The sequence below is a fragment of the Microtus oregoni genome, unplaced genomic scaffold, assembly GCF_018167655.1.
Source record: "Microtus oregoni isolate MIOR12 unplaced genomic scaffold, Mior012 000019F_ref0000042, whole genome shotgun sequence".
NCBI classification, from domain to species: Eukaryota; Metazoa; Chordata; class Mammalia; order Rodentia; family Cricetidae; genus Microtus; species Microtus oregoni.
This window is the reverse complement of record NW_024543078.1, coordinates 19,671,195-19,695,472: the sequence shown is the minus strand read 5'-3', so window position 1 is coordinate 19,695,472 and position 24,278 is coordinate 19,671,195. Positions and strand designations below refer to the sequence as shown.

The 24,278-nt window shown below is 42.2% G+C and overlaps 1 long non-coding RNA gene across 2 annotated transcripts; it reads left to right on the top strand.

Moving 5' to 3' along the window:
• The first annotated feature begins 1,914 nt into the window (after positions 1 to 1,914).
• Positions 1,915 to 23,619, top strand: LOC121459882. Of its 2 annotated transcripts, XR_005975992.1 has the most exons (5): positions 1,915 to 2,351; positions 6,079 to 6,273; positions 8,406 to 8,506; positions 23,071 to 23,158; positions 23,406 to 23,619. It is a non-coding gene; the product is annotated as an uncharacterized LOC121459882 (long non-coding RNA). The 2 variants fall into 2 exon arrangements; XR_005975993.1 differs by lacking the exon at positions 8,406 to 8,506.
• Positions 23,620 to 24,278: the final 659 nt, after the last annotated feature.

The window sequence follows — 24,278 nt, the reverse complement described above, 5'->3', positions numbered from 1 at the left end:
CTAGGTCTGAAAAAGCATGGGATAAATCCGGACTAGCTGAACATAGCGGACAATGAGGAATACTGAGAATTCAACAACTACTTTTTAAAATTTAAATTAAATGAAACTTAAAATGCAATTGCTCCTGAAACAGAGGCTCATGCGACTCAAGTTGGCTTTGTGTTTGCTGCGTGACCAATGGCGGCCTTGAGGTCAGGATGCTCCGCCTCCCCTGAACTCTGGCATTGTACGTGGTCTGTTTCTTAATTGCGCTCATACATTTCACGTGGGTAGCCGCGCGTGGCTGTTGGCTGCCACGTTGAACACTGGGTTCGCAGCTCTTCCATCATCGCAGAAAATCCCACCAGATAGCATCTGCGCTATGCTGGATAATTGCATTCTTTGCCTCCATTCAATAAAAATGTAATTGCTCTCGGGAACTCTGCTACTCGCTGCTTTGAGAGTGCAGAACTAGAGCCAAAAGGATTTATATTTTGTTTTGTTTTGTTTTTTAGGCCTGGGTAAAAAAGACTGCCCTGAATCCAAATTTCTTCTTGGAAGTCAAGTTGTACAGGACGTCGCACGATAGACAAAGCCCGTTGTTTTCAGTCTATCTCTGCGGTGTCGATCATGTAGCAGGAGCAGGACAACAAAGCCTGGGGCTCCTTACATACTGCACAATTCCCCAAGGTCAGAGGGGGTGACTCCTCTCGCAAGCCTCAAACTGTCAAGATTCAGCCCCTGGATGTCAGATTTACATTCTTGGAAACATGCCTCCTGAGATGTAGGTCTCAACTTTGGGTTTGCTATATTGACGACCAGGAGAAACACTGCTTTTTCCCCTTTCCTATTAATGTTTTCATTCTAACCTATTATTGAAAACTTTTAACCCATTAAATAAACACTCATATAACGAATTTTTATGTGCACACCCAGCAGGCTTCACTGTAGTAACCTCAGCACTCTGGAGGCGGAGGCAGTCGGGTCTCTGGATCTGAGTCGAGTCTGGTCTACCTAATGAGTTCCAGGCCAGCTAGGGCTATGTATGGAGACCCTGTTTTTAAAATAAAAGCTGGTTCTCCCGCAACCTCTACAAAGTTAGCCCTGAGTTTTCATTGTCAGGTCATGTTATTAAGTCAACACACGTAGGGTGTTTCAGTCTGATGCAATCATGTTCTCCTAAGCTGTTTCCGTCATTGGCCCTTAAAGGCATGGTCAGCTTGGCCTCATCACTTAGAAGTCCCAGCCTTGTGCACCTCATCCATACCTCACTTCCAGTCCCAGAGAAGCGTGGGCCCTGGGCATGTGGCTTAACATCCATTTCTGGAACCAAGACGGTAGCAGCCCTGCCTCATGAGCTGAGGCACCGAGTGAAACAGTTGAAATCTGTTTGGGAAACTGGGCCAGTGTGGCTGTGCTTCTTAAGAGTGGCCATGCGAGGAAGTTTTCACTCAGTCCATTTACAAATATTTATTGAACACTTACGTCATTGCAAGTCTGAGTCAATAAATCAACCCAACACCTGCCCTCATGGACCTCACGTTCTAACAGGGAGGGGGATGGTAATTTGTGTGGGGTTGTTTATTTGGTTTTTTGTTGTTGTTGTTTCATGGTTCTTTTTTCTTTGGGAGGGGCAAGCAGGGTCTTCCTATGTAACCATGGCTGGCCTAGAACTCTATATAGACCAAGCTGACCTCAAATTCACAGAGCTCCACCACCTCTTCCTTCCAAGAACTGCGATAGTTGTATGGGTGTGTGCCTCCAAGTCCAGCTCCTAATAGTGTCATTTCAGAGTACTGAACACTGGAGTGTCGGCTCTCCGAGAGATATGCCTGTCAAAGAGCTTGTGGATAGCATGGATGAGAGACAGAGGAAGGAAGGAGGAATTTGATCTGGATTCTGAAGGAATTCATGTGCATAGGAGGGCCACCGAGAGCCACCATAGCAGCCTGAGTTAGGCAAGAATGGGGAATGTTCGAGAAAGAGAAAAGCAAAAATCAAACAGCACCTCCCCATTTCTGCATGTCCTGCTCAGTGAGGGAGGTCCTGAACGAGAGGCTGGGAAGGCAGGCAGACTGTGTTAAGACAGAGCACCGCTGGAGAATCTGTTCCCTGGAGCACAGCTGTCTACTCCATAATGCTGCCACACGGAAAGCTCCGGCTAACTCCGCTGCCCCGGCTCAGCACAGGATGGCCTCACTAGTACCACACCTGACTCCGCAGGGAGCTGCTGGGCCTGGGGCCTCTTGATTTCTCGATAACCACCCTTTTAACAAGTCTCCCGCTCTGCTTTCCGAGCTGCAGCAGGTGTTAAGCAGCGGGCTCAGAGGGGCGGGGAGAGCAAGCCCTCTCTCAGCTGACATTTTCAGCAGGTGAGTCATTTTCCTGGGAAACTGGCTTCCTCCAGGACTGACCTCCTCTGACCCTACAAGGACTCGGGGGTACCCAGGCACCCTTACATATGTGTTTACTGTCCTGTGGTGTCTGGGAAGAGTATGGACACATTTCAGTGGTTTTGATCAAAACTCCTGATTCCACTTTTCATAATTCAGTCCCATTAGATTATTATTGATTTGAGAACAGTTGTCTTTAATTTACCCATAACTCAAGCCCATACTCGAAGTCTAGGAGTGTGATAGTTGTATAATAATCCTTAATGAATGGATATTTAATGATTAATAAAAACATAATTGTGGATTAATTAACTCTCCCTTATCCTCCGTGGCCTCATCCGTGGGATATAGCCTCATGACCCGAAGGACTTTTTCAGAATATTGAGTAACATGATGTAGAAAGAGACAGTGGGTTATATACCATTCAATGATGGCATTTTGATACAAGGAGCTGAACCTACAGATGGATTTTCAACAGAAGTCCTTCCAAAGGTCAAGGGAGCCTTTAGGTCCCTGTGTCTATGACTAGAGGAGTCACCACTAGGTGGCAATATTTTCTTAAGGCAGGTAAGCCCTTTCCTTCCTCTACCCCAGTGGCCTCCAAACTAGGGGTCCATGCGCCCCTGTGAGGCCAAGGCTTCCAAGAGTGCTCAGTCACAGCGTTGGGAACCCCAGCGTTTGATCCTCACCTGTGAGTGCTCTTTCCTCAGTGAAAGTGCTTGAAAAAGAACGTATTCAGGCTGCAGGGTGGCTCAACAACTAAGGGCCCTGTGGATTGAGTTTAGTTCCTAGAACTCATATCACACACACACACACACACGCACGCACGCACGCACGCACGCACATGCACGCACGCACACACACTCATGATTTTTTTAAAACGTATATTCACAATATCCCTTCTCCAGCTTTTCCAATAGAGTGATATACCCATTATCCATTCCAAATCCTTTTTTAAAAGACTGTCTCACCATGTAGCCATGACTGTTATGGAACTCACTATATAGACCAGGCTGGCCTCAAACTCGATGATCTCTCTGCCTTGTGCCTCCTGCCTCTGCTGCCCAAGTGCTAGGATAAAAGGCATGTGCTACCAACCAAATCTTTGTGATGGCAAAAAACATCTCCAGAGGCATCAAACACGAGTATAAAACTGTCCAGATGATGTAACACGAGGGGCCTGCTTGTTGGGGTTTCTATCCTGCCCAGTACCCCACAGTCGACAAGTCCCAAAGAAAATCACACAGAGATCTCCATAAGTTTTAAAACTGATTGGCCCATTAGCTCAGGCTACTTATTAGCTCTTGTAGCATATATTAACCCATTGTTCTTATCTATGTTAGCCACATGGCTTGGTACCTTTCTCAGCCAGGTAGATTACATCCTGCTTCTTCGGTGGTCTGCACAGGAGTGGAGGAATGGGCTTCCTCCTTCCTAGCATTCTTCTGTTCTCATCGCCCCACCTCTACTTCCTGTCTGGTTGACCCACCTATACTTTCTGCCTGGCCAATCAGTGTTTATTTAAAATATGATTGACAGAATACAGACAATTCTCCCACACCAGGGTGACATCTGAGTCCTTGTGATGTCAGAGGACGTCCTCAGCAGCACACCTAGTGCTTCGCCCACAGAGCCATGCCTCCAGCCCCTATATTTTAACCTTTTCAGAAACAGATTTCTTCCATGTTAGCCTTTCTTCAGATCAATGCTTTTCTTGATGCTTTCTGCTTCTTTTTTAGTCTGAACCATCGTGAGCCAAGTGACGCTGCTGCTAAAGCTAATCCCCTCCCCCACACACACACATTTTTGTTTTGCCTTTGCTTACTATGCCCTCGAGTGTGTTTGTGTGCTGGAAGAGTGCACGTGTGAAGGTCACAAGACAGCTTGCAGCAGTTAAGCCTCCATCATGTGTGTCCCAGAGACCAAACTCAGGCTGTCTGGCTTGGTGGCAGGTGTCTTTACACAGTGAGCCAATTCTCTGCGACTTTCACTTTAGATTTTCATTATTTCCTTTATTTATTTATTTTTTTACTTATGTGTGTGTGTTGGGGTGTACCATATGTGTGCAATGCCCATAGAGGCCAGAAGGGGTCAGTGGAATTCCTGGAACTGGAGTTAAAGATGGTTGTGAGTTACCATGTGGGTGCTGGGAATTGAACCTAGATCCTCTGGAAGAATAATCAGTGCTCTTAACTGCTGAACCACCTCTCTCCAGCCCTAAGTTTCACTACAAATGTGTGTGTGTATAATGCGTAGAGATATCACACACACACACACACACACACATATATGATATAGGAGGGTCATACTTTCATTGGTTAATAAAGAAACTACTTGGCCTGATAGGTCAGAACATAGGTGGGTGGAGTAGACAGAAGAGGATGCTGAGTAGATGGGGGGGAGGTCAGATGCTATGGAGCCAGCCACCAGATCAGACATGCTGAATCTTTCTCGGTAAGCTACCACCTCGTGGTGCTACACAGATTATTAGAAATGGGTTAATCAAGATATGAGAATTAGCCAAGAAGAGGCTAGATATAATGGGCCAGGCAGTGTTTAAAAGAATACAGTTTCCGTGTTGTTATTTCCGGGGCTAAGACAGGCAGCTGGGAGCTGGGTAGCAGGGAAGCGGCCCTGCTCCCCCTCACTACATACATAAAATTAAATATGATCATATATATAGATTCTGCCAAGTAGTACGCACCTTTAATCCCAAGCACTCAGTAGGCAGAGGCAAGTGGATTTCTGTAGCTTTGAGGCCAGCCTGCTCTACAGAGAAAAAATCCAGAATAGCCAGGGCTACACAGAGAGCCTGTCTCAAAATAAATAAATACAAATTTTTAAAATTATACATATGTATGTGTGTATATATATATTTTAAAAAGTTATACACATACATATATGTATGTATTTTTAATATACATATAACATTTTTAACATCCAAAATAGCGAGAGAGATGGCTCAGTAAGTAAAGAGGCTTGCTGAGCAGGCCTGGAGACCAGCGTGCAAATGTGCCCTCCGATGTCTGCAGGAGGCGGTGGCAGCACCTCCTCCTCACACTCATAATAATAATAAGCCATTAAAAGTTAAATATCAACTTAGAATCACTCTGGCCTTCCGTGTTGTCCTACATGTAAGACGTTCTCCCCACCCTAGAGAAGAATGACATCACTGCCCTGGAGAAAGGAAGCTGAGGTGGCAGGGATTCTGCACAGATGAAGGGGGAGGGGTTCTGCACAGATGCAGGGGGAGAGGTTCTGCATGGATGAGGGGGGAGGGGTTCTGCACAGATAAGGGGGAAGGGGTTCTGCATGGATGAGGGGGGAGGGGTTCTGCACAGATGAGGGGGAAGGGGTTCTGCATAGATGAGGGGGAGGGGTTCTACACAGACGAGGGGGAGGGTTTCTGCACAGATGGGGGAGGGTTTCTGCACAGATGGGGGAGGGGTTCTGCACAGATGGGGGAGGGGTTCTGCAGACAAGCCTTGGCAAGCTGCCCTGGCCTTCCGCTGTCCTGCCCCAGCACTCGTCCCCTGCTTATTTACTTTTGGTAAAGACATTGCATAAATGACCTACAAACGTTTCTTTTGGTATTCAGGGTTTTTTTTCTTCTTCTTCTTCTTCTTTTTTTTTTGATTCCTGTGTCACATGAAATTTGTATTATACTTTTCTCCTGTTAATCTGTGTCACCTCTGTTTAATCTTAGACCCAGCAGGAACACTCAAAGGGATGAAGTGGAATTTTTCCATCTTGCAGTTTCTGGCAACAAAGAAGGGATCCTGAAAGGCTGAGACCTTTTGTTGCCTAAACTGTCCCTGGAGAGGGCGAATGCATACCTGCTCACCTCAGATAGGATGCCAGTGGTACCAAAGGATTCCACCTAACTCTGGTGAACTAATGAGTGAGTTTATGGGCTTCTTATAATAGCATGGGGGAGTGTGAGTGACTCCCAGATGGCTACACCATTGAAATCTCACCACAGCATGAACGACATCCCCACAGCTACATAGACATCCCCCTCTCCAGCTACCTTCCACACTCTCTGTACTCTGTCACCTTCCCATATCACATCCAGCTGGAACAGAGTTGCACACTTCTTTGAGGAAAGCATAGAGGAAATGGGGTCTCAGGTAAGGATCTGATGGAGCCACCCACCCTCCTTGGGAAACTTTAGCAGACCTGATTTGGGGGTCTCTCAGGGCTAACGGGACCACCCCCTCCTCTGTGGGAAAGTTGGCAGACATGATTTTGGGGTCTTTCTGGGCTAACCTCAACTTCTATAGGACAGTAATGGCTGTTAGCTGTGAGAACCTTACGTACCCCACATCTTCAGGTGGAAAACCTCACAAACTCCAAAGCAGATGGGGCAAGACATGGTGACTCATATCTGTCATCTCAATATGGAGGCTTGAGGCAGGAGGATTACTACAAATTTGAAGCCAGCAAGGACTACAGTGAGTCCAGCCTCTAAAGAGTGAGACACGGCTCAATAGCAGAAGCCAAACACAGCAAAAGGCCAGGCTGGTAGGAATAGTTACCACTGCGAGCTGTCCCAGGTCTCTTTTTCATGCCCACTGAAAAAGAAAGATGTCATAATGAGCTTCAGCTGTCAGCTTGACACACCTGGGAAGAGGGAGCCTCAGCAGACAGGGATTGCCTTCATGAGACTGACCCATGGACAGGGCTGTGAGGGGGCTTCTCTCACTGACTGGTAGCAGATGGGCACCCACATTCTCTGTTCAGCCATGCTGTACAGCAACAGCCAACCTCACACCTCACTGTTGTTGCCTTTAGATCTGGTGAGACTCGTGGGAATTCTTGGGGGAATTAGTTTTTAAAAAACTTTTCCCCCATCTTAAGAATGGGAAACAATATAATGATTCAGGGAATTAGGTCTTCAATGAATAGTAATGGAACAATTAAATGATGGGATAATTAGCTTATCTGGGGTTAACATAATGTCAGTTATAACCATTATCAGTTTGGTAATTCATGTTTTATCCTTTAAAAAGTTATTTGGTATTGGTGCCAAATATAAAAAATTGACTGGTAAGATAAAATTCTTGGAAAGACTTACTAATGAAACTAAGAAAAGTATTCACACAGAGACAGAGTCATTGAGAGCAGAACTTACTGTAACACTGCATTATGAAATTGAAGAGGAGCAACCCAAGGTTATTAGAAAACCAAACTTAATTTATCCAGTTACCATTCAAAAACAACCACCAGATGATAAACAACCCCCCCACCCCAAGGCTATTCAGAAATTAACTGGAATCCTATAGAAATTTTAGATTTAAAGAGAATTAAGGAAGCAATATTTTCCTATGGTATGCATTCACCTTTGTAAGTAGATGCTAAATTCATGGGCTACTCTGTACAGAATTATACCATAAGACTGGAAAGATTTGGTTACATCAGTATTGGAAGCTGGCCCTCAGTTACAGTGGAAAACATGGTGGAGAGATGAAGCTAGGATCATAGAACAAGGAAGTAGGGCCAGAGGTATGGAAATTTCCCAAGAACTGTTTCTCCATTTGGCCCAGTCTAACAATTTGCAAAGACAGATTACATTTTTGGTGATCACACCTTGGTTCTATGCCATCTATCAGCTTTGAATGCTTGGGACAAGATTCAAGAATCAAGAAAGAGGACTGAGTCATTCACTAAAATTATACAAAACCCCCGAAGAAGCTTACATTGATTTTTAACAAAGATTGACCTCAGCTGTAAATAGAGTGATATTAGACCCAGAAATTAGACAAATCTTAAATGAAACTTTGGCTTTTAAAAATGTTAATCCAAAAATGCTGACCCAGGATGTAAAATGGCAATTAGGCATTTAAAGGCAACAGGACCAGTAGAAGAATGGATCAGAAACACAGTTGGGTCTCATGTCTATGATACTTGGATAGGAGAAGTGATTTCTGAAAATTTTAAGAAAAATCAAAAGGTTAGATATTTTAATTATGGTAAACCATGTCCTCTGGAAAAGCTAGGCATTTGTAAGAACAACGTTTTTTTTTTTTCTAGAGAGAAACCAAACAGAAGACTCCAGCCTTCTGGAATATGCAGATGGTGTGGCAAAGGCTGATATTGTACTAATGAATGCAGATCAACACAGGACAGGCAAGGTACCCCTTTGTCATCAGAAAATGCCTCAGGGGGCCCATTGCAAGCCCCCATATCAAATTTGGTTCAAACATTCCCTGTCAGCATTGAGGCAACTCCTCCACAGAGCAATAAAAGACTTAATGCCTTGTGGGAGCCCACAGAAGTTCCACCTTGACTGAGGGTTGGAGAGTTCAGGCTTATTCTTGCTCCTTCAAGTCTACTGACAAGAGATTTGATTGAATTAAGATGTGACCACTAACAGGATATCCTGACCTAGGATGTGGTTACTTGGTGTTTGGGGTATTAAAATGGCCCACAGAGGTGGATCTGTTCTACCTTGACCAAATGTCAGAGAGTTCAGGTACATTTCTTCTCCTTCAAGGATATAACAGGGGGTTTGACCCAGGGAGTGGCTGCCTACAGGATACTTGACCTAAGGTGCAGTCACTGCAAGTCCTGCCTAAACAAATAGAATACTTAACTCAGAGTATACTTAATTGATGCTTCAGGTAGTAAAGAGGTAATTGCTCTATTTGTTCTATGTATCGTGTTAAAACAATATTTTTGCCTTCTCCCCCATTTATGGATTGGGGTGTATAAGCATATGAAAAATAACAATGGGCAAATTCAGTAATCACTAGTTTGCCCTCCAGGTTCTATTCTGTGTCTCTGTCTATTTATTTTATATTTCTGTTCTGTCTGCCTGGCATTTCAAATCCACAAGCCCCTGCCCTGGAATGTGTTAACCCCGCTGAGGTTGGAAATTGCTGTTGTGAAAAACCATATGCTCTGAATGATAGAACAGCTTCATTTGATAAAGTAAAATTTTCAGGAGAGACCAAAAAAAGAAGTATTTGGCAAACTTCTATAAATGATCAAAGATTGAAGTTAAAAATACAAACAAATGGTATTGGAATTAAGAGTTTGTGTCAGAGTCCAACTTCAAGAAAAATACCACTTACCAGGGTAGGAGCATGGGGATTAGAAAAATAAGGAAAGAGAACAAAGACATAGTGGAAATAACAAAACAGAAGCATAGACTAGTACTGGGAGGGAATTTCAGTGACTATAGAAATCACCCACATTTAATTTACATTTTCTTAAAATACCCCCAACCTCAAAAGATAGGTGTAAGATTTAAAAAAAAATGCATTAACATGATACAAGGAAATGAACAGACCAGTTGAGGTTGTGGGCTACATTCTCAGTTAAACATTGTGTTGCTAGAACAAGACAAATAACACTCATACCCTAGACCAAAACATTCTGTAGACAAACCACTCCCTGAGTGGAATCCATTGTTTATCTCCCTAAGGGAGTAAGAACTTAGTTTAATCCTTAGACTTCTGTTTGAGGTAGAAACAGATAAACTTCTCTATGCCTGATATACAATTAGCCACACCTGTTGACAATAACCTTGAGAGAGCAGAACTCTCTGACCTAAATCTAGGTGGGACCTTTCTTTGAGGTAGAAACTGACAATAACCTTGAAGAAACAGAAGTAAATTCCAACTCTCTGACCTTTAATCAGGGTGAAGTGGCAACAGCTTGGAGCAAGCTGAAACTTTTTGATCTTCAGACAAGGTGGAAATAGGGTCTCCACAGGTTTGATAGACACAGGGACTGATGTAATAATAATTGTACCAAAATCTTGGTATCCAGAGTGACCTCTTCAAGTGATAAATGTCCATCTTCTAGGAATTGGAACTTTATCTCAGGTGGAACAACGTGCAAGATGGATTGAGTGTATAGGCCTAAAAAGACAAGGAGGGACATCAAAGCCAAATGTGGCTGACATAGCAATGAGTTTGTGGGGACATGATCTGTTACAGCAATGGAATACTCAGATTAACATTCCTCCAATCTCAGAAACAAACCACTAACTAACGTATGTTTCTGAGAAAAATACTAAAAGATACTATGGAGAACAGTCACTGACCACCCAGGTTGTACAAGAACAGGGCAAAACAACTGCTGATCTTTCCAAGGTATCGACAGCCCTACCTTTAAAATGGTTAACTGGATGAAACAATGGCCTCTGAATCAGAAAAAGTACAAGCTTTAGAACAGTTGGTACAAGAGCAGTTAAATGCTCAACATATTGATAAATTGACCAGTCCTTGGAATTCTCCTATATTTGTCATTAAAAGGAAATCTGGGAAATGGAGGAAGGTAACAGATCTAAGAGCTATTAATAAAGTGATTCTAGCCGGGCAGTGGTGGCGCATGCCTTTAATCCCAGCACTCGGGAGGCAGAGGCAGGCAGATCTGTGTGAGTTTGAGACCAGCCTGGTCTACAAGAGCTAGTTCCAGGATAGGCTCCAAAACCACAGAGAAACCCTGTCTCGAAAACAAAAACAAAAACAAAACAAAACAAAAAATATATAAAGTGATTCTGCCAATGGGCTCTTTACAGTCTGGAATTACCTTGTCTTCTCTATTACCTAAAGGATGGTCTATTATAGTGATTAATTTAAAAGACTGCTTTTTTACTGTACCTTTAAAGGAACAGGATAGATAAAAATTTGCCTTCATGGTGTCTACTTATAATTCCCAGCCTGTTAAAAGATATCAGTGGAAAATTCTTCCACAAGGGATGTTAAATAGCCCTATCTTGTGTCAATATTTTGTACAAGAGCCATTGGAAAGAGTTCATAAACAGTTTTCTTAATTTATAATTTACTATTGTATAGAAGATACATTACTAACCGTTTCAGATGCAGAAACATTAGAGAAAATTTTTAAAGATGTAAAGAAAAATTTGCCTTGTTGGGGATTAAATATTGCTCCTGAAAAAAATACAAAGAGGAGATGCTATTAATTAACTAGGATATAAGATAGGTATACAAAAAACAACCACAAGAGGTACAAATCAAGAGAGATCAATTACAAACTCTTAATGATTTTCAAAAATTTCTGGGAGATATTAACCAGTCATCGACAACAATTGGATTGATAACTCAAGAACTAAATTTATTTCAAACCTTACAATTATAAGGACTTAAGTACTCCAATAAAATTACCAGCTGAAACTGGGAAAATATTAGCTTTGGTAGAAAATAAATTACAGAATTCACGTGGGGTTGTTTGATTCCATAGCTTGATTATGTTCTGATTATTTTACCTTCTACACACTCTTCTATGGGAATTATTATGCAGAGAGAAGATAATAAACTGGATGTTTTTACCATGCAAACAGAGTAAAAAATTAAAGACCTATATAGAAAAGGTTTCTAATTGATTCTGGAAGGAAATTTAAGACTTCACCAATTAGCAGGACTAGATCCAGCAGAAATTGTGGTACCTTTTACTAATGCTGAGATTTCCTCTTTATGAACAGAAAATGAACTTTGGCAAAGAGCTTGCAATAGTATTTTGGGAGAGATTAACAACAAAAATCCCAAAAGCAAGAGACTTCAGTTTATAAAGAGAACTAATTGGATCCTTCCTCACATTGTATGGGGAACACAAATTTCTGGAGCCCCTGCATTCTATACTGATACAAACAAATCAGGAAAGGCAGGTTTTAAGTCAGGAAATTTAGGTAAGGTGGCTCAAAGCCCTTATGATTCTGTTCAAAAGTAATAATCATATGCTATTCTCATGGTATCATTAGATTTTCTAGAAACTCTTAATATAGTTACTGACACTCAGTATGCAGAAAGAGTTGATTCACATATTGAAACCACTGAACTTATTTCATATGATTCAGAATTAGCCCTGTTACTTATTCAATTACAAAAAATAATCAAAAATAGAAATCATCCATTGTATATAACACATATCAGATCCCAAACTGGTCTACCAGGTCCTCTGGCATGGGGTAATGATAAAATTGATGAGTTATTGGTAATAAGTGTGCTAGAAGCCTCAGAATTTCATTTAAAAACATCTTGTCAATGGTAACAATTTGAAGAAATATTTTTCTGTCATTTGGCAATAAGTCAAGGAAATTTTTTAAAATGTCCTACTTGTTCTTTGTATAACCAGACTCTACTGCCTGCAGGCGGTAAACCAAAGGTTACTCAAAGAAATGAAATTTGGCAAATGGATATGTCTGAATTTAATTTTGCAGAATCTGGAAAATTAAAGTATGTACACTATACAATAAATGCATATCCAGGATTTCAAAGGGCAACCGCTTTGAGTTCTGAAAAGACTAATTCTACAATTACATATTTGTTAAAAGTTATGGTCTTCATGGGGATACCTGTGCAAATTAAAACAGGCAATGCTCCAACACATGTCTTTAGTAAAATAAAACCTTTTTCCATATTATGACATAAAGTACACAATTCTATAGGGTGAGCAGCTATAGGAAGAACAATTTAAAAGATATGCTAATAAACAAAAGGATAATGAACCCCCTAGAGAGAGAATGTACAATGCTTTATTAACTTTAAATTTTTAAAAATGCCAATGCAAAAGTAACTACAGCTGCAGAGAGACATTGGATAGTAGAAAAACCTGCTGAAATAATATCAAGATGTATTACTTTCAGGATGTGTTGACCTCAGAGTGGAAACCAAGGTATGTGTTATGTTGAGGAAGAGGTTTTGCTTCTGTTTCCACAGAAGAAGAAAAGCTATGGATACCATCAAAATCGATAAGGATTAGACTTGAACAGGAGAGACCTCTTGGTTAGAAGAGGTGATAGTTCATCAAACAGCATGGCCATTCAATCTAAACTTATATAAGACTAACAAATGCCTTTCATTTGATAAGATATAACCTTCCAAAATAGAAAATCCCCAAAGTTAAGTTTGGGACAGGGTTTTGTTTTTGTCTTCTCAGAAGAATAAAAGCATCCAACTAAGAAATCTAAAATCCTCTAGACAAATAAGATATCTGAAGAAAAAAGAAGAATCATTCAGAAAAAATAAAGTCCAAAGAAAAAGGAGTAAATTGGCCTAATGATATAGCATAGCACATTTCCAACAGGATAAATTCTATAAATCTTCCCAAATGTCTCTTTCTCTACAGACATATAAGGCACATAGTCTTTGTAGTCCCAGTTCAATTAACAATTAAAGCTGACTTTGATATTGGACTGTGGTGCTTTCTTCCTTTAAACCCAAATACACTTGTTAAAGGCAAATCCAAAATCTCTGCCTTGTGTCATAAGAACCACCTGGTGTGGGACAGAATAAAAACCAAAATTAAGGGGCTATTATATTGCCACTAATCTCATAATCCTTGGGGTTTATTTTGACCCTTTAAGTTTTTCTTAAGCTATAAATATTATCTCAAAATTTATAAGATTAAGCTTTTGTCATGATATTAATGGTCATATAGAGTATTAATTCTAGAAAAAGGTCTCATCTAGCTTCCTGTACATGATTTCAGGCTTGAGTCTCCATCAGGTAGTGAGGAACTAAGTGTGTGTACTCCAGAGGTACATAGCAAACTCTGGTCCTTTAATCTCTCTGAGATCTGGTGCATATGACATTTAAAGTGTTTACGTTTTCTACAGTGAACTGTGACCATTCCTAGTATTGACCTTTAAAGTCTCCAAAAGGATTTGAGGCCCCAAACAGCAGTTCCACCCGGATTGTGGTAGTGTCACTAAGCTGACAAACACCACCCAAAGACCAACTTTAGACTACAAACTGTTCAGGACAATTTCAAGGCAGCTATTGGAGATGGTCCAGCTTCATGCCCTACTCCATCCAGGACTTGAGAAAAATTCTACACTTTCCTATTACACAGAGACTGGACATGAAACGATACAGCTAGCTCTCCCAGGACTTGAACATTATCTCAATTTTCTAAGGATCCCCTAAAGATGCTGCCATCCCTAGACATCAGGAAGCAATCTAGAAGACATGACACCCACATATCCAAGAGCTGGGGTGAAAGGCTTTTGATCATTCAATGGGTTATGGATATTTGTCATCATTTAGGGGGAATAGTTACAAGCTGTTATTGGTAATGGTCAGGATAAAAGCTAAATAAAGGAGACTAGATTCAGGGATCTCATTCTGAAAAGAAAAAGGGGGGATATATAAATGATAGGATAAAAGCATAGATTATTGAATTTACTTTTAAACTAAAAACATAACTACTAGTCTTAAATATTTTGTATTGTTAGGAATTTTATATATTGATACAAATTTAAGGTTGTTGAAACACACTGTACATGTTTCTACTCTTGTTTAAAGTATTTTACATATGCAGCTCATTTGACAATGTAATGTAAGTTTCTAGTCCTTGAAAGTTATTATTACGAACTGTTTAAGATAATAAAGAAATGCATTTAGTAGTCACCTAAAACAATCAAAGTTGTAGTCATGTTAGGTATGCTTTCAAGGTCAAATAGATATATTTTAGATAGGCAGGTGTCCTCCAAACACATCAGAGATCTACAGAATATGGCATTTAAGATGTTTTAATAACATAAGGATTTTCTGACAATGAGACATGTCTTATCCTGTCAGCACCAATCTACTTCAGAGAAGACAATGAACATCAAAAACCTCCATATGGAGTCTACTTTCTTTGCAGCAAATGTAAGCCACTGGGCAAGAAAATGCCCTTATCTCAACTGCTGACAGTTTGCTATCCAAATTGGGCAAGCAGAACATAAAGCAAAGTGACCACTGAATTTTGCCAAGACAAGGAAGGACAGTCCTTCAAAATTCCTGCCTCTCGGAAAAGTCTGTCAGCTACTATAGGCTTGTAGGCTGAAGATGGATGCCCCAATGTTACAGAAGAACCTTGGGTGACTGTCCAGGAAGCTGTTTCTATCATTTCTATAGTTTTGGAAGTTGTTTGCTCTGCATGTCCTGCTTACTCAGGTAATATTATATCCTTCTCTGGTCTCTGATAGAGTTGAAGACCAGAGAGCTATAGCCACTGTTTTCCTTGTTATCAAATTCAGAAAAGAAACTCACAAAAAAAGGTGTAACATGTATAAAGCTGGGAGACATAAAAGTTTAAGTGGTTTATCTAAGAAAATGTTTTCAGGTCTTAAAAATTGTTTTGGTTTGGCAATACAAGTTAACATAAAAAATAAATTAGGTACAAAAATTTGGACTCAACAAGATAGGATAGATAATAGAGTATTTTCTCTGAATTTGCCAAAAGCAAATGGACTGGGCATTGTAAATGTAATTCTTACCTGATAATTGTTCATTTTATGTATAGTTTTTCTGTGTCAGATTTAAAACCTTCCCTTTTATTTAGACAAAAAGGGGGAAATTGTGTGAAATTTTGAAAGCATTTTGGCGCTCCCAAGACTGGCAATAAAGTTTGTTTTGAATCAGCGGGCAGAGCTAGCTACTAGCTAACCAAAATTAACCATAGAGATTTTGGAGGACTGAGAACAGATCGACACAGGAAGTAGTAGGGTGAGATGTAGAGAGAGTCTTGGCACTTTTAGATCAAGGAACAAGAGAGAGAGAGGAGATCACTGGTCACTTCTCCTCTGCTTCTCTGATCATTCAGGTTCTTACCCTAACATCTGACTCCTGAGTTTTTACTGATAAAGAATAATTAGGTAAACACTTCACCCATAGGCTCATATGTTTGAATGTTGGGTCCCCAGTTGTCAGAACAGTTTGCTAAGGATTAAGAGATGTGGCCTCATTGGAGGATGTGTGTTTCTGGGGGTGAGCTTTGAGGTTTTAAAAGTCTCCGTTTACACGAAAGTTTAAGCTGGTATACTTGCAACTTCTTATTACAAAGGGAAAGACAATGTTGGGTCTATTTATAAACATGGCCTATGTGTCACTGGAAAACGTACCTTCTGAAAAGTAATGTATGTAGTTGAGATTATTAAACACAAAAATACACTGTTTCAAAAATTTTTTAAATCATACGTGTTTATGCACTCGGTGTGTGTGTGTGTGTGTGTGTGTGTGTGTGTGTGTGTGTGTGTGTGTTGCACAGGCCAGAGAGAGCTTCTGATGTCCTGCTGAATCACTCTCCACCATGTTCTTTTGAGGTAGCATAGGATTTGAACTCAAGTCCTCTAGTTTTCCAACAAGTGTTCTTGCATGTTGAGCTATCTTTTCAGCCCCTAAAACAAAATGTAGTATTGCCTTTCTGATGTCAGATTAAATGTGAGATTTCGCATAGGGCCCATGGAGGATCTCAAAGGACTTGCTCTCCTTCTAAAGAAAGGGATTGTAAACTGGGTATGCTTGTTTGAGCTGTTAAATTTGCATAGGAAGGATTGACAAGTAAAGGTGACATTGAACCTTCTCTATGTTATATTTCTATACATATCATAAATATAAACATTCCAGAAGGTTTGTGGAATTCTTGAACAGTTATATGTTTAATATTTAATCAGTCAAATTTCTAGTTACTATTTTAACATATTGTATACCACAGAAGACAAGCAAAATCTGCTTTTAATTGAATTGTTGCTATAATAAACTCCCAGAGATCTTTAACTAAAATGCTCTAGCTTCATTCTGTTGCTCTGATAAACATCATGACTAAAAGCAACTTAGGGAAGAAGGGATTTATTTGGCTTATAATTCGGGTCACAATTCATCATTAAGGGAAGTCAAGACAGGAAGCTGGAGAGAAGAACCGGGGAGGAACGATGCTTGCTGGCTTGTTTTCTGGCTCCCTTGGAGGCTCATGTTTAGCCAGCTTCCTTGTACTTCCCATGAGCACTTACCTAGGGATGGCCCCACCCACAGTGGACTGGGTCCTCCCCTATCAATCACTATTTAAGAAAATGTCCTACAGCTGGATCTTATGGAGGCATTTTCTAAATAGAGGTTCCCTCCTTTCAGATAACTCTAGTTTGTGTCAAGTTACATAAAACTATCCGGCACAGAAGGTAATTTAAGAATTCACCTAAGTCATACGGATTTTGACACATCTATGCTTGGGCATGTCTTATCCTTTCTCTGAGTGGCTCTCTTTCTAAACCCCATGGTGGTTAAATCTACATTAAATATTCTTCCCAATAAACACCTCTGATTCACACTGGCTCCAGAGCCCCAGCTTCTGAGATCTCTGAGGAGAATCTCTCAGGCTGCCACAGGTCATCAGCAAAACTGTATCTCTGGCTTAATACCCATGCTGTCAACATCAAGTCTGGTGTGGGGGCTTCACACAGTAATCTGAGCACTTGGGAGACTGAGGTGTGAAGATCACCTCTTGTTGAGGCCAGCCTGGGCTGCAGAGTGAGGTGTGTGTGTGTGGGGGGGGGAGATCCTTAAACCTGGAAAGCAAGAGGATACAATTAGTGATGCTTTAAACAAAATGTTGAGAAGCTGTGTTTTTATTTTCTTTTGCAGTTCTCATGATAGAGCTATCTAAGTAGTTATTCTACCATTAAGCATTAAGGTCTCACAATAATTGTTATTATTATTACAATTATTAAGGGGCTGGAGAGATGGCTCAGTAGTTATGATCACTTGTTGTTCATGCAGAAAACCTGAATTTAATTCCCAGCAACCACATGGTGGCTCACAACCATCTACAACTCCAGTTCTAGTGGACCTGATGCCCTCTTCTGACCCCTACAGGAACCAGGCATGCATTGTGCACAGACATACATGTCAACAAAATATCAATATACAGAAAATGAATTAAATCTAAAAAATAAATTAACTAAAAAACCCAATGACCTGTGATGATTAATTAAAATCAATGAAATCCCATTTTATTAATTCTTATATTGAATTGGTAGCCTTGGTAAACTACTTTTTCATTAAGCATTCCAGGCATTCTTAATCCAATGATTTTTCTTTTTAATTTTGAGACAGGATCTCCCTGTATAGCCCAGGTGGGCCTCTGTTCAGCCTCCTTAGTGCTGGAATTAGAGGTCTAGGCCACCAGATCTGGAAGGTGTGTAGTGATATTTTATTTGTATTTTAATAAATAAAGCTTGCCTGAAGGTCAGAGTGTAAAACAACCACACTGATCAGCCATACAGACCAGGCAGCAGTGGCACACACCTTAGTTCCAGTAGCCACACTAGTTGCCATAGAAACCAGGTAGTAGTGGTGCACACCTTTAATCCCAGCCCTAGAAAGGAATATAAAATGGGGAGACAGCTCTCAGGCTCAGTCTCATTCTGAGATTCCTGAAGGCAGGATTGCCATTTCGAACTGAGGTAGAGGTAAGAGCCAGTGGCTGGCTGCTTTGCTTTTCTGACCTTCAGGCCTAACCCCAATATCTGTCTCTGGGTTTTTATTATTCATACTACAAAGATGTGTGCTTTAAGTACTAGAAAACTATACTTCAAAGTCTTTTCTCACAATTTCTTCAATGAAAGAAAAACAACCCAGACTGTATTTAATGGCAGATGCTTCCAAGAGGAACTGCAGTTAGAGGGGGTGTTTGTGATGAAAGACCTAAAACAGCCTCAGGTTCATGGTTAGCCTTGCTAACAAGACCGGCTACTGTCAAGTTCTAGCCAATGTTCTATTGCTCCGAGGGAACACCATGACCGCAACAATTGACTGGGGCTTACAGTTCAGTGGTGCAGTCCATTATCAGCATGGCAGATGCAGACAGACGTGGTACTGGAGGAGTTGAGAGTTCTACACGCCCCCACAGGCATCAGGAAGAGAGACACTGGGCCTGGCTTGGGCTTTTGAAACCTCAAAGCCTAGTGACCCACTTCCTCCTAATCTTTTCAGAATGCCACACTCCCAATGCGTTCAAATTCATGGCCCTCTGGAGCCACTCCGATTCAAAGCATCCCGTTTTATTCCCTGGTCCCCATAGGCTGTTAGCCGCATCAAATGCAAAAATGCATTCAGTCCAACATCAAAGGTCCCCATAGTCTGTCAGTCTCAATACTGTTTAATATTCCAAAGTTCAAAGTCTCTTTTGAGAGTCATTGCAATCTCTTAATAACCTTCTTGTAAAAATCAAAAAGCAAGTCACACATTTCCAACAGAATAAACATTACTGCTTCAAAAGGAAGGAAAGGGAGCACAGTGAGGACATACTAGACTTGTTAGCGCAAGATCGAAAAGTAGCTGGGAAACTCCCCCTAGCCTCTCAAATAGTGCCACTCCCTGAGCAGCTTGATGTAGGAACCCATGGAGCCACTCTTTTTTTTTTTTTTCTGGTTTTTCGAGACAGGGTTTCTCTGTAGCTTTTTGGTTCCTGTCCCGGAACTAGCTCTTGTAGACCAGGCTGGTCTCGAACTCACAGAGATCTGCCTGCCTCTGCCTCCCGAGTGCTGGGTTTAAAGGCGTGCGCCACCACCGCCCGGCTCCATGGAGACATTCTTATCCAAACCACCAGTCATCTAAGACAAGAAACCTCCGCTGAAGAATTGTCTAGATCCTTTGGACCATGAGGTATTGTCTCAATTACTAACTGATGCAGGAGGCCCCGTCCACAGGGTTGGCACCATCCCTAGGTAGGCTCTCATGGGCTGTAAGAGAAAACTAGTTCAGCATGAGAGTCTGAGCAGGCCTGCCCTGCTCAGGCTCCTGTCCTGACTTTCTTCAGTGATGAGCAGCAAGGTGGAAGTATAAGTCAAAGAAACCCTGTTGTCCCCAACTTGCTTTTTGGTCATGGTGTTTCATTGCAGCAATAGAAAACCTAAGACATCATGTTTATTTGTTTTCTTTTGACTTATAAAAGGGGAATTGGGCAGAAATGAGACATTTCACTATATACCCTAAGCAGGTGTTTAATATGCAATCTTCCTATCTTCATATTCCCAATAGGGATTGCAGGTAAAGAATTCCCCCACAGTAATGGCCACACAAAGTCACACGGTCGTCAAAAGTCTGTGACTTCTTAATTGCTAGCGGGGCCCAAGGGTTTTGGTGCAGATCAGCTATGCTCTGAACTTATGTCCTACCAAATGGTTTGGGTCTGGAAATCTGAGTAAGGGAGTCAAGGGAATGAAGAAATATAGACATGTACACAGAAAAGCTGGGTCTGCAACTAGGCCCTCTGAATGTGGGTGACAGTTGTGTGGCTTGGGCAGTTTGTGGGACCACCAGCAGTGGAACCAGTATTTATCCCTAGTTTATGAACTGATTCTTTGGAGCCCATTTCCTATGGAGAGATACCTTGTTCAGCCTAGACACACGGAGGAGGGCCTTGGCTCTGCCTCAAGTGATAGGATAGACTTTATTGTCTCCCCGTGGGAGGCCTCACCCTCTCTGAGGAGTGGATGGGGGTGGGGTGGAGAGAAGGTGAGGGACTGGGAGGACAGGAGGGAAAGGGAACTGGGATTGATACGGAAAATAAGATTATTTTAAAAACAAAAGAGATTTTTTTTAACCACATAAAGGAAGGAAGGAAGGAAGGAAGGAAGGAAGGAAAGAAAGAAGGAAGGAGTCAGGCGGTGTTGGCGCACATCTTTAATCCCAGCACTTGGGAGGCAGAGGCAGGTGGATCTCTGTGAGTTTGAGACCAGCCTGGTCTACAAGAGCTAGTTCCAGGACAGGCTCCAAAACCACAGCGAAACCCTATCTCAAAAAAACCAAAAAAGAAAAAGAAAGGAAGGAAGGAAGGAAGGAAGGAAGAAAAGCTGGGTCAGGTGGGTTGTGGACACGAACCACTGCAATGACCTGGAACCGTATGTTTATTAGGTATTGCCCAGGGGGAGAGGTCGTGTGTGAACACTCTAGCTATAAATGTCTGGGAGGAGGAGCTGCTGTTGGGAGAGTTTTAGCTCACACTGGGCAATTGTTGGTAAACACTTGTAACTGGACCTGAGGAAGGCTTTACCAGTCTAAGCCTGGCCCATAGGGGAAAGGCTCTGCCAACTTCACACAGTTCTAAGGCAATGGGTCCTTGGCACAGCCAGGCTCATTCACTCCCTCAGTGTCTTGTTCCTGCCTCCGTGTAGGACACAGCTGGGAAAATTGTTCATCAAGGGTACCCCCAAATTCTTGATGGTTCTCCGGGGTACATAAACCTTCACTCTACTGGTTCAGCCTGGCAGTGTGGTGTCGCCAGTCCTACGAAATAGACAGAGATGTGGTTCCCGTAGCAACTGAACAAGATGAGAGAGCTAGGAGGACGGTGCTGAGCTAGAAGTCAGTGAACCCACTCTAGACTAAGGCTGGGGTCTGAAGAATGTCTGCTGCTGCCTTCTCCAGCCGGGGTCAGAGGGCACTCAGAAGTGAACTGGTTCACAGAGGTGTCCTCTGAGCCAGGCACTTCAGCCGTCTGAAGTCCCGTCATGGGGATGGATGCTTCAGGTCCTGTTCTTTCAGCTGATTACACTTCAACAAAAGTGTGAGCAAAGGGGACAGGTTCCTGAGTGTCGTGTGCACTTTTCACCAAGGAAGATGCCCACGGAAAGCCCCTAGAGACTGTCTGGCTCTTGGAAAAGCGGAACTTGTATACAAGATTGCCACTTATTTTGGTATTAGAAATAGGTGTGTTCAGACTCATCCTGGCAAAGGAAAGTTTGTAAAGGTTGCTCATCCTGCCCAAATAAGGAACAAACGTTTATGTTATGTCCTGACGCCAAAAGCTACCTACAACCAGCTCCTTGCAGCCCAGATGCACCGCCCACAGAAGCTTCTGTACTCTGGTAAGGATTTGGACAAAGCCCACCGCTGTGGCACACAGAGATGACCTGTTTGCTCACATTCACCTAGAGCAGAAGTTGGGCTTGGAATTGCTGTGTCATCTGTAACACCCATAGGGTTGACTAGCCTCCAGGGCTGCTCTGCTCCCATCCTGAGGCCACAGTTCACTCTATGCTGTCACTTCTGTCCCCTGGGAGCACCTTTGGGGCCATGACTCTGCCCTGCTCCCCAGCCCCATGTTCCAGAGGTTCTGATACATAGCCTGCAAGGCAAACATTGCTCTCTCCACCTCTTGGGCGAACTTTCTGGACAAGTAGCGTATTAAGCCCTAAATGATTTCTAATGTTCCACTGTTTTCTTTGATCCACTACTTATCTAAACCACGTTATTTAGCTTCTAGGTATTTGGAGTTGTATTCCAGAGACCTTTCTCTTATTTCTAACTTAGTTCTAGTTCTCCGCCAGAGGAAACGCCTTGACCTGTGTCCTGGTTTGCTTTCTGTTGCTGTGATAAGCACCAAAAGCACCTTAGAGAGGAAAGGGTGTGTTTAACTTAGATTATAATCACAGCCCTTCACCATGGGACCCTAAGGCAGGAACTACCACAGAGGCCTTGGAGGGGAGCAGCTTACTGGCTTGCTTGTCATAACTTGTTCAGCCCAGGACTGCCTGCCCTGGGGTGGCAGTGCTCACAGTGACCTAGACCTTCTCACAGGGTTGTCTACAGGCTAATCAGATAGCGTTGTCTCAACTGAAGCTTCCCCTTCGAAGATGACCCGAGATTATGTCAAAAAGACAAAAGCCAGCAGCACAGTTTGCTTCCCTGAAAATTTGTCATTTTTTTTTTCCTTTGAGACAACGTCTTACTCTGTAGGCCTGGTTAGCCTGAAAGTCGCTATGTAGCCCTGGCTAGTAACCTCTGACTCCCAGCGATCCTCCTGCCTCAGCCTCCTAATGGTTGAAATGGTACCGAACCCTTTAATCCCCACTGCTCACCTTTAAGAGGTTTCAGCCATGGTTAGGATGTTAGATGTTTCCTTAGCTGTAATAAAACACACAACCAAAACAACCCAGAGGAGAGCAAGCTTGTTTCTCTTACAGTTCCGGAAGGAGAGCCCATCACTGCAGGGGAGGCTCAGCAGCAGAGAGATCACATCTTCACCCATGAAGCAGAGTGGATTGGAGTGAGGTAAGACTGACTGCGGTGACATTTGTCCTCCAAAGCTACGTCTCCTGAAGGCTCCATAGCATCTCCCGAAGAGTGCCACCAAACTGGGGAGCCTCTGGGGACATTTCTCATTTAAACCTCCACAGTTTAGTTGTAGCTCACTTGGGAGAGTCCTTGCCTAGCTTATATGAAGCCTTGAGTTTGGCCCCAGCTCTATGTAGACTGGAAACAAAACAGACTTTTAAAATGATTGAAATTTGTGTTCTAGTGTAGACGACAGCTGGAAAGGAAGTCCGCCTACTGGGAGAGAATGCACTCCTCATGCGATGGAAGATCTGGGAAAGAGTTAGTTCTCACTGTGAATCAATCCACGTGCTGGAATTTGGGTTTTACACAGCAGCCGGTTTGTTCAGTAAATGTGGGTTCCCTCCTGAGAAAGCCAGCTGCCTCTCAATGGGCTCCACACACGATGGCAAAGATCCTAACTGAAAACTGAGCATCCCAGTCTTCAGGGATTTTCAAAAGCAATAATCATATATATATATATATATATATATCCAAATATATTAGTGTAAAACCATAAATGAATGTTTATGTTTTGTCTTTTGGGGGGGTTACTTTGTTTCCCATTTCAGAATTGAAAATAATTCAGATTTTCCCTTATACATGAATATATTTTAATGGGAAATGTAATCTGTTTCACTCAATATCACTGGCAGTTTGGACCAAGTATGGCGGCTCACGCCCACAACCCCAGCACTTGGGAGTCAGAAGAAGGAAGAACTGTTAAGTCAGGGTCAGCCTGAGAGGATGCATGGTGAGTTACTACTAGAGAGCAGGACCCTGTCTCAGAAACAACAACAAATTTTAAAAAAGCAGTTTGTAGCCATCCCATGTGTTGAAGTTGAGCCGTGGGAATCCGCCGCAAAAGTCTGCATGTGTTAGAAACAGTAGGTGCTACACAGATACACTGCTGACCCCAATTTTTTTAAAATGATGTTTGGGATCAAACCAGGACCTCAAACTTGCTAAACACAGGCTCTACCTGTGAGTTACATCCCCAAGACTAAGTACATATATTTGCGTGTATGTGTGTGTGTGCACACGCGTGAGCATGAGTCTGGGTCTGTGTGTGTCTTTG